Below are 15,000 nucleotides of genomic sequence, written 5' to 3' on the forward strand. Positions count from 1 at the left end.
TCAGGTATGGGGATAGTACTGTCTGCCATTCCCACTCACGCCAGTAACTAAATTAGGACTGCTTATTTGCAGGTTTTTACAAAGCAAGATAAGGGTTCTTAGCAGTAGACTAGAATTACTTTTCTTGGAATACTAACTGGCCTCAGTTACATGATTTCTTTGTTACAAAGTTAGCTGGCTGGTCCACTAATGTGCAAGGATATTGGAAAAGCTAACAGGGATCTTAACTTTTGGATAGCTTCCATGCTAATCTGTATAAAAACTTGGAAATGGATATCTCCCCATTTTACTGTCCCTCTACCAGGAAGACTTCATTGTGGGCTCCCAACCTTACTCCTTTCAGATGGCCAAAATGATGACATTCTTGAAAGAAGGACAGGACCCCATGGACCACAAAATTATAGACCAATTTCCAGTTTCTTGGCAGTAATTAAGATATTGGCTAGAGTATTAGTGGCCAGATTAGAAGAGTGTCTTCCCCTCCTGATATCTAAGTCCCAGCAAGTCTTGTGAAAGATCGACAGTTGATACTGGAGTTGCTAAGATACGTTCATAATATCTGTCAACTGAGTATATTAAGTAAAGACACATAGATAGCTTTATTTTTAGACTTCTGTTATGACTTTTGATTCTTTTTAATGGGACTTCTTATGGCACATCCTGACTTCCTTTAGCATTCCCAAGAACTTTATAGAATGATGCAGACGGCTTTATTATCAACCCGTAGCAGAAGTAATGGCAGATGGGCTTTGTTCCACCACTTTTGTTTTAAGATTAGGTAATCTATCAGGGATGTCCTTTGTCCCATTGTTCTTTGTCTTGGCAATGGAAGTCCTTTGTTTATATATAAAAAAACAGCTTTCAATGGGGAATATCATAAAATGGAGGGAATACCATCACTGACGTGTGGTTTGTGATTGATTGTACTTTATGTCTGAATAAACCTGAGATGATGATAGGTGATGTATGTGCTCTCTAAATTTGGAAGGCCCTCTGGGCTTGAACTAAATAGGCAGAAAAACATTTTCTTTCTGTAAAATACATGGTGTGAGAGTAATCGCTATATTGAAATATGGGATTCAGTAGAAAATGACTTTTTGGGCATCAAAATCACTCAAGACTTTAGGAATCTGGCTATGGAAAATACTCTACCCTTTGTGACATTTTGTGAGAATAAGTTCAGAGCATGGACAAAGCTAAACTCCCCCTTCTATCTAGAATATCTATAGTGTGAATGTCATCCCATCCCAAATTCCTTTTTCTTGCTAACAATTTTCCCTGACTTGCATCCTACCCCTTAGTTAATAGAAATCAGAAGTTTCTTTTTAAGTTAATTTGTGAATCTGGCCACCCAAGGGTAGCTAGGAAGATGGTGGCCTCCAAGAAAAATGTCTGGCTGGGACTTTAAGACCTGAAGTACGTACCTGTCAAACTCCCATCACAAGAAATGTCAACAAAACCTCAAATGGTGGGACAAAGGCCCAAAAATAGGGACAGATTTTAAATATTTATTTTGTAAACTTAGAACGTTGCTAGAATAACAGGGTTTGTATTAGCATGCATTTTCTAAAGGATATAAGGTCTTACACTCAAATGCATATCATTATTTAGCAATGTCAGAGCTCAATGATTTACCAAAAAAAAGTGCACATTTTATGATGAACAGACCAAAAATATGTGGCGAAATTCTGAACAGTTGAGATGTATGCCAACGTAATATGCTCTAGCTGTGCACCTATCACAGACCTCTCACATTTTATGACAGTCAATACTATCCTACCCCCGATTTTGGTAATACCAGAATTGAAGCTCATTCATACTCACAACTACAGAATCCCTGCATGGGAAAGATGAAGAGTTTGTGATCCTGGGGGATTAGAACCGAGATTAGGTAAGGTTATAGCACAACTGGTTGGAAGTAAAAAAACTTTGCTGTAGGAAACTATGTTGGCAAATGACACCACTCAAATTGAAGGTCTCCATAAGTTTTGACCTGAGTGGATTCAAAATAATATTCTCTTTTGGATGACCTCTTTCCAAAGCAGTAGGCTGCACCCTTACCCTACTAGAATACAGGGGAAAGGGGAGGGTCACTCCCTGCCTTGGTTTCCAAGTACTGAGTTTTGCAAACTATCTTGCTGGATCCTGTTATAACTGGGGGCTGCATATGGAGCAGCAATCTTTTTTTTTAATTTTTGCAAGTCTCACATCTTGTCTCACCTTTACTAGGTAATGTGATCAATGACTTTAGTGGTAAGGTTTTTGAGCTGTATAGGCAAAAATGTTCCAATTTGCTATCAACAGATATTTTGGCTGAGTCTTGGGCAAATATTTCAACAATAGACCCCAAATGCTGCCAGTATTCCCTTTTCTGCTTTACATACTTCAAAATGCTATTTGTTTGGCACCCATCCCCAGTTCAAATCAAATCTTGCAGAGGGAGCAAGTGACCTGTGTTGGAGATATGGTAATCCAAATGCTTACTGTCTGCACTTATTACAGTCTTGTCTGTTAGTCAGTGTAGCTAGTCTAAAGATCACTCTACCATTCCTTGGACCATAAGGAAACTCATCCCACCAATAACAACTCTTTGCTTTTGGATTTTGGGTATTCCTTTAGCTTTACTACCAGTGAATCCATGTGGCCCCTTCAGATGACTATGATGATTTCAGATCTAATTTTTTAAAGTATTGAAAATGGATTAAAGATGATTTTACCCGTGATATGTATAGTTACGGTAAGAGATTCTGTGAAACACTAACTGTACACCCTGATTTCCCACTACTGAATGAACACCAGTGTATCTTTTTATTTTACTTGAATTTCTTAATGTAAATTTGTTTGGGTATGTTTATATAGGGATCTGTGAATTTATATTAGAGTGGGTTATGAGATATTTATTGAGATTAATAGCCTCAGTCAACAATTTTTATATGTTAAGTTATGAAATGTGAATATCCTAGTCATATTTGAATGCATACCTCTCAACTTCTCAGCACAAAATATCCGGACAAAGATAGAAATAATGGGGACACAGAAGGCCAAAAATAGGGACAGAATTTAAAATTTGCTCCCATAAACTTAGAAAGTTGCTAGAATGACAGATTTTGCATCATTATACATTTTCTGAAGAACATGAAGTTGGAAACTGATATGTTTGACATTATTTAGTATTATTTAGTGACTTCAAATCCTCAAAGATTTGCCAGAATCAACAAAACTTTTATGAGGAACAATCTAAAAATAACAGGCAAAAATCTGGACATTCTGCTAAAATCTGGACAGTTGAGAGTTATATTTAGATGTCTAAGTTTGAATGTGCAAATTTCAGGTTCTGGTGTGTATAGTAGTTTGTTTCAGTGGTTGTTAAATTTATTGTTGTTTCAATAAGGAATATGTTTTATTAAATAAATAAATAAAGTGGATTTTAGCAATGGTACAATGGTGTCTGTAATGTTGTATAATAGTATTGATGGGATGTTATTGAATCCCATGGATACAGTGGGCCGAATTTAGGAAAGCTTGCACTGAGTTGTAAAGTAGTGTAAGATGTCAAACAGGCAATATGTCTGCTGTGCGATCCAGGAACAGCCGGCAGGGGCGTGCACGAGAGCTGCTAAAACTACTCTTGCATGGACAGCATCATTGTATGCAAATTACCTCATTTACTGGTGAAAGCTATGCAAATGAGGTAAATTTGTGATCCAGGAAACACTAACCTGTCCGTGGAAGATTAGTGTTATCTGCAGAAATGTACTCCATTGGTAACGGAGTACCATTCTGTAAAAAAGGTAAACGGAGTTATGACAGCTCCAAACAAAGGATAAACACAGTTGAGGAAGCATGCCAATGGCCAAATATAAGGCCATTGGCATTTATAAATGTTTAAAAATATAAAAATCTAACTCTTATTTCCCTGATCTCCGATGTTTAAGCATAGCCCAGCACCGCACAAATGTGCGGTGTTTATAAAAACAAGAAAATAATTTAAAAAAAGCCAAAAATAGACATTTTCACTAAAAAGCTTATTCTGCCATGCAGGTGATTTGCAGGTTGAAGACAACATGGCCACTGAGTAGTGGTTGCTAAGGGGGGAAGCTCAGTGTCAGAGATGTAACCATGCATTAGTAGGCAATCCTATGCAAATGAGGATAAGGATAGTGAATCCCAATTTTCCCCAGCAGGTGAGCATCAAAGCACCGCCCGGTGAGAGGGGTAGGGTCTACATCAACCACAAGGGCATCCCCTCCATCAACTGCCAGGTTGTGTGGGCATAATAATGAATGTGTGTGCTGGCTGCCCTGGAAGCTATCACAATTCCCACATCTGGCATCTGACGCAGCTGTACCAGAGATTTGCCAGTGGGGACATCCCTGATGGTCACCTAGTGGGGGATGCTGGATATGCACTTGAGCCATGGCTGATGACACCCATCAGAAATGCACACACACCTGAACAAGAACTCCATAATGAGGCACACACACAAACAAGAAACATAATTGAGCATGTGTTTGGGATGCTCAAGTCACAGTTCCGGTGCCTGGACACATCTGGTGGAGCCTTGCAGTACTCACCAACTACATGTACCCAAATTGTTAAGGTGTGTGCCATGCTACACAATATGACCCAGTGGAAACAGCTGCAGCAGGAACAGTATAGGGCAGGGCCTAACAGCCCCCCACCATTGTCAAGGCCTGCACAGGCAGAGCGTGATTCGGAGGAGGAACAACCTGAGCCTGCCCCAATAGGCAGAAGGAGGTGTGCCCAGTATGCCCTGGCCTTGGCAAAGAGGAAACGCATAGCACATACACTGACTCAGTAGGAACCCTGGAAATGACACCTCTCTCTGACTCGCACATACAGTAAAAGGGATGCCTAACTTGACACTACCTGTTTTCAAACATGTATAAGGAGTTTACTATGTGCATCCAACATAGGCAGCCCTGCAGCACCACCTGAGGTATGAGTGCCCTATTTTAAGTAATATAAGGCACTGCTAAGCACATTTTACCAGTATTGAGCATATTTAAATACAGTCGGGCATAGCTGCGCACCGCGCTAACCAGCGCAACATCTGGCAAAGTTGGGCAAAGTCGGGCAAAGTCGGGCAAAGTTGAGAAAAGTTGGGTAAATAAACGCTCACACCTGCTTTACTGTTCCTTAACCAGTCAGGTCTGCCCAGCAGGAAAATAAAAAGCAGTGACAGGGCTCGAACTCAGGATACTGTGCACTATAGTCACAGTACTGAACCACTAAGCCATGACAGCATTTCACTGGCACAGACACAACTTATGTCACTCATACATACCAGTTGGGGGGGGGGTCACATACCTAAAAGTCACAGTCAGGAGGACAATTGTAGACAAACACAAACACAAACAAATCCTGTATCATGCCCTCTGAAGAGGGATATGAGTAACCTCCCCCAAGGCCTATGCAGACAGCAAACAGCAGGTCAGGCAGTGTGATGTGGGTTGGGTAGGCTATGAAGTCACAAACTAATATGCGTGTAATTGGAAGCTAAGGTCTGTAGTACAGTGGTATGCCTCAAGCCAGTATGATAGGCAACAGTACAGACTGAAATAGAGTACCTGACATAGCAATGCAGGCCTAGCAAATGTGTATAAGTGTCAGTTGTACCCCTCATCCTATGTACACCCACAGTAACAATCAGGTGTGCCCCCGGGTAGAAATGTACAAATAATAGCTGTCCCCCCTGTATGTAGAAATGTTGATAAGTCTATGCAAATTGACTCATGGAAGCCCTGCAGGCACATCGTGCTTCCTGTCAATGTTACAACACAAAGGTGAGCCCTGAAGTAAAAACCAACTTGAATTTCCACACACATATATAGTATATATATGCCCATAGCAGGCATGCTCACACACTTAAACAAATTTAGCAAATGTCAGTCAACAGCATACTAAAAGGTCATACTGGGCATGCTCACACACAAACAAACAAAGCAAATTTTAGTCAACAACATACTGAAAGGTCATACTGAGCATGCTCACACACTTAGGCCATGTCTGAGTACAGCAGTGGGCCACACATATCTGGCAGCTGCAATTCTTACTCCAGACACGTTACTATTCACCAATCCTGCCTTGCACACACAGTGATATGAAAACAGACCCATATAATATATTGGACAAATGTCATAATCAAACTGTGTAATACAAGTACTTAAGTTGTTCAAAGAAAGTGAAAATCCAAAGAAGATCAATAAATATCTTATCAGTATCATCAAGAAACATTGAGCACTCCTAACATTATCCAAGCCATGTTCTGGCAAAAATATTACCAAAGAGTCCATAAAGAAGCATGAAGCTTTCTTTAGCTATGTTCTGAGTCAGTGCAAAGTGTAAATGAATACATGTACATGACTGACATTGCCAACATCTTGTCAGACAGGTTCATACATATTTAGCCCACTCTCACTGACAAAAGGGCCCATTACCATACCTGGAGATTGTGAAAAGCCAGAAATCACATATACAATGTTTAAACAGCTCTATCCAAACTTAAAAACAAGGTGTCTATGGGATGACATGGTGTCCCTGGCTGTGTCATATGTGAACTCCAAAACAAACAGACCCTGCACCTGAACAGCCTGTTGAGACTCACCCTCTGTACAGGATATGAAACTGTTGAATGGATTACAGCAACGTTTGGCACACTCGACAAGTGGGTTGGTGCACAACAGACCATGGGAACTATTGTCTTATAAGCCTGATAAGCCTGATCTGCAAGACTATAGAGTCCATCATTATGGAACTCATAAACAGAGCTATTGGGAGCGAAAAAATGAACTGCAGACCTGCTGGCAAAAAAAACAAGTAAGCCAGAAACCAAAAATTTAGCGCTTTCATCCACTGTTTAATACATGAACTTCCGCAGAAACATTTTCAAATGATTTCCAGTTCCTTAAATAACTACTAAACAGGAAATTACATCATGACCATCAAACTGAAAAAATAACAAATGTGATTTTCTACAAAAATGAAGTATTGTCATAATGATAACAAATAAAAAAATATATATATAAATAAATATATATATATATATATATATATATATATATATATATATGGGTCTACTTTGAAAGACCGACACGCTACTTCACCGACACAAAAATCACCGACGCCAGATAACTGACAACACACAAAACCGACAACGCAAAACACCGAACACCATAACACCGACACACCAAACGTAAACAACACATCACACTACATAGCATACCCACTAGCCCTAACCCAAACCCTAACCCTAAGGTCCGACACTATCGCACACTCACCCTACCTGCACCCTAACCCTAACTCACTTAACCCACCCCTAACCTCAAGGTCCAACACTATCGCACACTTCACCTACCTGCACCCTAACCCTAACTCACTTAACCCACCCTAGCCCAAGGTCCGACACTATCGTGACACTTCACCTACCTGCACCCTAACCCTAATTCACTTAACCCACCCCTAGCCCAAGCTCCGACACTATCGCACACTTCACCTACCTGCACCCTAAACCTAACTCACTTAACCCGTCCCTAAACTACAGTCCCTCATTATCACACACTTACCTTACCCGAACCCTAACTCCGACACTAACACACACTCACCTTTCCCACAGCCTAACCGAAATCCCACAATATCACACTTACCTCACCGCCTAACGCCGTCACTGTCGACACTTACCGAAATGCGATCGCACATTACCCTTGTCGGTCTTTCTGCTGTCGGCAAATCACCCTGTCGGTAAACTTACCTGTCGGTCGTTTGGTCTTCGTTTTCCTGTCGGGAATCGCGTTCGGTCTTTTAAAGTAGACCCATATATATATATATATATATATATATATATATATATATATATATATATATATATACACAAATGAATGTATATACACATATATACACATACATATGTATAAATGCTAAAATACAGTCATAAAAGTGCAGTGTAAATTTATGCTGTGTGAATAGCATAATAATCAACTTGAGCATATGAAATGCGTATCCATAGACGTCTCCCACGTAGACACAACAATCACATGCGTACACACACCCATACACACACACACACACACACACACACACACACACACACACACACACACACACACACAGACACACACATATGGACATATAGACATGTACCCCCATCCCCCCCCACACACACTCACACACACACACACACACACACACACACACACACACACACACACACACACACACACACACACACGCACACACACGCACACACACACACACACACGCACACACACACACACATGCACACACACATGCACACACACACACACATCACATACACAGACAAACACACACACACACACACACACACACACACACAAACATAGAACCAAACAGTCACTATGAAAATATAAAATACACATGTGCAAAAATGTATGTATAAATATCGTAAAAATATATGACAATATAAAATAATGATGATATATACACCCAAGTACACACACCAAAATGTATATAATAAGATATATATAAAATGTAATAGATGTATAAAACAAAAAAATATGTATATATATGAATAATGTAAATCATATCATGTCTCTGAAGGGAATCAGAGTGATATGAACATGTATGTGTACACACATGTACACCTCACACAAAACACACATGGATCACATGCATATGGTCTCAAACACCTATCTATATTTCAAAAAACATTTTAAATTAATATAATCATTGAGGCCAGGCAACCTATCAGCCCCCAACAAAAGTTGCTACAATGTCTCCTTGCATTCTAAGACATTGTTTAAATCTCCTCCAAATTCACTAGTGTTGATTTTTTCCAAAACTGAAAATTGCAAATTTCTTAAAATCTCTACATGTTAAAGAATGTTTGGCCAAAGAATTAAACTGATCTTTGTTTTTTATAGCCAAATTGTGCTCGTAGATTCTTCTTTTTAGAAGCCTTTTAGTTTTTCCTATGTAATAATGTTCACATGAAACACAATTGGCGATGTAAGCAACATAATCGGAATTACAATTGTAATAACTCTTAGACCAAATGGTGTAATTAAGAGATTTTATGAATACACTGGTACTGTTACTAATAAATCTACACTGCCTACAGTTATTGCATGCATAAGTACCCCTCTTAATACTGGCTGCTCTTGTCATGTCCTGATACCTATAATGATCTATCTCCAGCATAGATTTTAAATTTTTAACTCTTTTGTAAGTGAAAGTGGGTTTCATCCCTAAAGTACCAACCAAATCTTTATTTCCTAATATCATTTTCCAATTGTTAACGATGATGTCCCTGATGAACCACATTTCGTCAACAATCGGTAAAGGGAACGCTAGGTGGTAACTACTGGTATTCTCTAAAACTTTGGAACCAGAACTTAAACCTATCTGACTAGAAAGAAGAATCGGTTTAGCAACCCCCTTCCTTAAAGAAATGACCTCTTTCTCTATTTTTTTAATCCAGTCTAATGCGTAACCTCTATACAAGAATAGTGACCTTAAAAATCCTACTTCACTTTGAAATACATCATCATCAGTGGTGAGCCTACTCAAACGAATTATTTGGCCCTTCACTACTCCTTTTTTCATATGTGTAGGATGTAAACTGTCCTTGTGTAAATACTGGTTCGCAAAAACCTCTTTCCTATATATTTGACTTTTCACTGTGTTATTAACTGTATCTATACTTAAGGAGGACATCAAGAAAGGGAATGTTATCCCCAAAACCACTCAATTTGAAGACCAAGAAGTCAGTACTGTGATTCAAATCTGTCACCAAGTCAGAAAATTCTTCAAAAGTGCCATTCCACAAAAAAGTAAATCATATATAAATATAAAATATGCAAGTGCCCTATTGAAAAGATGATGGGCAGGATTCACAAAGCCTCCGTGTAAGAGTTATAACTCTTACACGGAGGCTGCAGTTAAATGGAGTGATGTCAGCATGCTCTGCATATTCATGAGAGCATGCTGAATCACATCTAAGGCTAACACGGTCTGTGTAAGACAGTAGGGGGCGTGTCCGTAGCTTCCATGCTAATCTGTATAAAAACTTGGAAATGGATATCTCCCCATTTTACTGTCCCTCTACCAGGAACACTTCATTGCGGGCTCCCAACCTTACTCCTTTCAGATGGCCAAAATGATGACATTCTTGAAAGAAGGAAAGGATCCCATGGACCACAAAATTATAGACCAATTTCCATTTTTTTGGCAGTAATTAAGATATTGGCTAGAGTATTAGTGGCCAGATTAGAAGAGTGCCTTCCCCTCCTGATATCTAAGTCCCAGCAAGTCTTGTGAAAGATCGACAGTTGATACTGGAGTTGCTAAGATATGTTCATAATATCTGTCAACTGAGTATATTAAGTAAAGACACATAGATAGCTTTATTTTTAGACTTCTGTTATGACTTTTGATTCTTTTTAATGGGATTTCTTATGGCACATCCTGACTGCCTTTAGCATTCCCAAGAACTTTATAGAATGATGCAGATGGCTTTATTATCAACCCGTAGCAGAAGTAATGGCAGATGGGTTTTGTTCCACCACTTTTATTTTAAGATTAGGTAATCCATCAGGGATGTCCTTTGTCCCATTGCTCTTTGTCTTGGCAATGGAAGTCCTTTGTTTATATATAAAAAAACAGCTTTCAATGGGGAATATCATAAAATGGAGGGAATACCATCACTGATGTGTGGTTTGCAATTGATTGTACTTTATGTCTGAATAAACCTGAGATGATGATAGGTGATGTATGTGCTCTCTAAATTTGGAAGGCCCTCTGGGCTTGAACTAAATAGGCAGAAAAACATTTTCTTTCTGTAAAATACATGGTGTGAGAGGACTCGCTATATTGAAATATGGGATTCAGTAGAAAACGACTTATTGGTATTTGGGTATCAAAATCACTCAAGACTTTAGGAATCTGGCTATGGAAAATACTCTACCCTTTGTGACATTTTGTGAGAATAAGTTTAGTGCATGGACAAAGCTAAACTCCCCCTTCTATCTAGAATATCTATAGTGTGAATGTCGTCCCATCCCAAATTCCTTTTTCTTGTTAACAATTTTCCCTGACTTGCATCCTACCCCTTAGTTAATAGAAATCAGAAGTTTCTTTTTAAGTTAATTTGTGAATCTGGCCACCCAAGGGTAGCTAGGAAGAAGATGGTGGCCTCCAAGAAAAATGTCTGGCTGGGACTTTAAGACCTGAAGTACGTACCTGTCAAACTCCCATCACAAGAAATGTCAACAAAACCTCAAATGGTGGGACAAAGGCCCAAAAATAGGGACAGATTTTAAATATTTATTTTGTAAACTTAGAAAGTTGCTAGAATAACAGGGTTTGTATTAGCATGCATTTTCTAAAGGATATAAGGTCTGACACTCAAATGCATATCATTATTTAGCAATGTCAGAGCTCAATGATTTACCAAAAAAAGTGCACATTTTATGATGAACAGACCAAAAATATGTGGCGGAATTCTGAACAGTTGAGATGTATGCCAACGTAATATGCTCTAGCTGTGCACCTATCACAGACCTCTCACATTTTATGACAGTCAATACTATCCTACCCCCGATTTTGGTAATACCAGAATTGAAGCTCATTCATACTCACAACTACAGAATCCCTGCATGGGAAAGATGAAGAGTTTGTGATCCTGGGGGATTAGAACCGAGATTAGGTAAGGTTATAGCACAACTGGTTGGAAGTAAAATAACTTTGCTGTAGGAAACTATGTTGGCAAATGACACCACTCAAATTGAAGGTCTCCATAAGTTTTGACCGGAGTGGATTCAAAATAATATTCTCTTTTGGGTGACCTCTTCCCAAAGCAGTAGGCTGCACCCTTATCCGTACTAGAATACAGGGGAAAGGGGAGGGTCACTCCCTGCCTTGGTTTCAAGTACTGAGTTTTGCAAATTATCTTGCTGGATCCTGTTATAACTGGGGGCTGCATATGGAGCAGCAATCTTTTTTTTTAATTTTCGCAAGTCTCACATCTTGTCTCACCTTTACTAGGTAATGTGATCAATGACTTTAGTGGTAAGGTTTTTGAGCTGTATAGGCAAAAATGTTCCAATTTGCTATCAACAGATATTTTGGCTGAGTCTTGGGCAAATATTTCAACAATAGACCCCAAATGCTGCCAGTATTCCCTTTTCTGCTTTACATACTTCAAAATGCTATTTTTTTGGCACCCATCCCCAGTTCAAATCAAATCCTGCAGAGGGAGCAAGTGACCTGTGTTGGAGATATGGTAATCCAAATGCTTACTGTCTGCACTTATTACAGTCTTGTCTGTTAGTCAGTGTAGCTAGTCTAAAGATCACTCTACCATTCCTTGGACCATAAGGAAACTCATCCCACCAATAACAACTCTTTGCTTTTGGATTTTGGGTATTCCTTTAGGTTTACTACCAGTGAATCCATGTGGCCCCTTCAGATGACTATGATGATTTCAGATCTAATTTTTTAAAGTATTGAAAATGGATTAAAGATGATATTACCCATGATATGTATAGTTACGGTAAGAGATTATGTGAAACACTAACTGTACACCCTGATTTCCCACTACTGAATGAACACCAGTGTATCTTTTTATTTTACTTGAATTTCTTGATGTAAATTTGTTTGGGTATGTTTATATAGGGATCTATGAATTTATATTAGAGTGGGTTATGAGATATTTATTGAGATTAATAGCCTCAGTCAACAATTTTTATATGTTAAGTTATGAAATGTGAATATCCTAGTCATATTTGAATGCATACCTCTCAACTTCTCAGCACAAAATATCCGGACAAAGATAGAAATAATGGGGGACACAGAAGGCCAAAAATAGGGACAGAATTTAAAATTTGCTCCCATAAACTTAGAAAGTTGCTAGAATGACAGATTTTGCATCATTATACATTTTCTGAAGAACATGAAGTTGGAAACTGATATGTTTGACATTATTTAGTATTATTTAGTGACTTCAAATCCTCAAAGATTTGCCAGAATCAACAAAACTTTTATGAGGAACAATCTAAAAATAACAGGCAAAAATCTGGACATTCTGCTAAAATCTGGACAGTTGAGAGTTATATTTAGATGTCTAAGTTTGAATGTGCAAATTTCAGGTTTTGGTGTGTATAGTAGTTTGTTTCAATGGTTGTTAAATTTATTGTTGTTTCAATAAGGAATATGTTTTATTAAATAAATAAATAAAATGGATTTTAGTAATGGTACAATGGTGTCTGTAATGTTGTATAATAGTATTGATGGGATATTATTGAATCCCATGGATACAGTGGGCCGAATTTACGAAAGCTTGCACTGAGTTGTAAAGTAGTGTAAGATGTCAAACAGGCAATATGTCTGCCGTGCGATCCAGGAACAGCCGGCAGGGGAGTGCACGAGAGCTGCTAAAACTACTCTTGCACGGACAGCATCAGTGTATGCAAATTACCTCATTTGCTGGTGAAAGCTATGCAAATGAGGTAAATTTGTGATCCAGGAAACACTAACCTGTCCGTGGAAGATTAGTGTTATCTGCAGAAATGTACTCCATTGGTAACGGAGTACCATTCTGCAAATAGCTAAACGGAGTTATGACAGCTCCAAACAAAGGATAAACACAGTTGAGGAAGCATGCCAATGGCCAAATATAAGGCCATTGGCATTTATAAATGTTTAAAAATATAAAAATCTAACTCTTATTTCCCTGATCTCCGATGTTTAAGCATAGCCCAGCACCGCACAAATGTGCGGTGTTTATAAAAACAAGAAAATAATTTAAAAAAAGCCAAAAATAGACATTTTCACTAAAAAGCTTATTCTGCCATGCAGGTGATTTGCAGGTTGAAGACAACATGGCCACTGAGTAGTGGTTGCTAAGGGGGGAAGCTCAGTGTCAGAGATGTAACCATGCATTAGTAGGCAATCCTATGCAAATGAGGATAAGGATAGTGAATCCCAATTTTCCCCAGCAGGTGACCATCAAAGCACCACCCGGTGAGCGGGGTAGGGTCTACATCAACCACAAGGGCATCCCCTCTATCAACTGCCAGGTTGTGTGGGCATAATAATGAATGTGTGTGCTGGCTGCCCTGGAAGCTATCACAATTCCCACATCTGGCATCTGACGCAGCTGTACCAGAGATTTGCCAGTTGGGACATCCCTGTTGGTCACCTAGTGGGGGATGCTGGATATGCACTTGAGCCATGGCTGATGACACCCATCAGAAATGCACACACACCTGAACAAGAACTCCATAATGAGGCACACACACAAACAAGAAACATATTTGAGCATGGTTTGGGATGCTCAAGTCACAGTTCCGGTGCCTGGACACATCTGGTGGAGCCTTGCAGTACTCACCAACTACATGTACCCAAATTGTTAAGGTGTGTGCCATGCTACACAATATGATCCAGTGGAAACAGCTGCAGCAGGAACAGTATAGGGCAGGGCCAAACAGCCCCCCACCATTGTCAAGGCCTGCACAGGCACAGCATGACTCGGAGGAGGAATAACCTGAGCCTGCCCCAGTAGGCAGAAGGAGGTGTGCCCAGTATGCACTGGCCTTGGCAAAGAGGAAATGCATAGCACATACACTGACTCAGTAGGAACCCAGGAAATGACACCTCTCTCTGACTCGCACATACAGTAAAAGGGATGCCTAACTTGACACTACCTGGTTTCAAACATGTATAAGGAGTTTACTATATGCATCCGACATAGGCAGCCCTGCAGCACCACCTGAGGCATGAGTGCCCTATTCTAAGCAATATAAAGCACTGCTAAGCACATTTTACCAGTATTGAGCATATTTAAATACAATTGGGCATAGCTGCGCACCGCGATAACCAGCGCAACATCGGGCAAAGTTGGGCAAAGTCGGGCAAAGTTGAGAAAAGTTGGGTAAATACGCTCACACCTGCTTTAGTGTTCCTTAACCAGTCAGGTCTGCCCAGCAGGAAAATAAAAAGCAG

This window comes from Protopterus annectens, chromosome 3.part1, assembly GCF_019279795.1.
Source record: "Protopterus annectens isolate FY-2018-M chromosome 3.part1, PAN1.0, whole genome shotgun sequence".
In the NCBI taxonomy this organism is placed as follows: Eukaryota; Metazoa; Chordata; order Ceratodontiformes; family Protopteridae; genus Protopterus; species Protopterus annectens.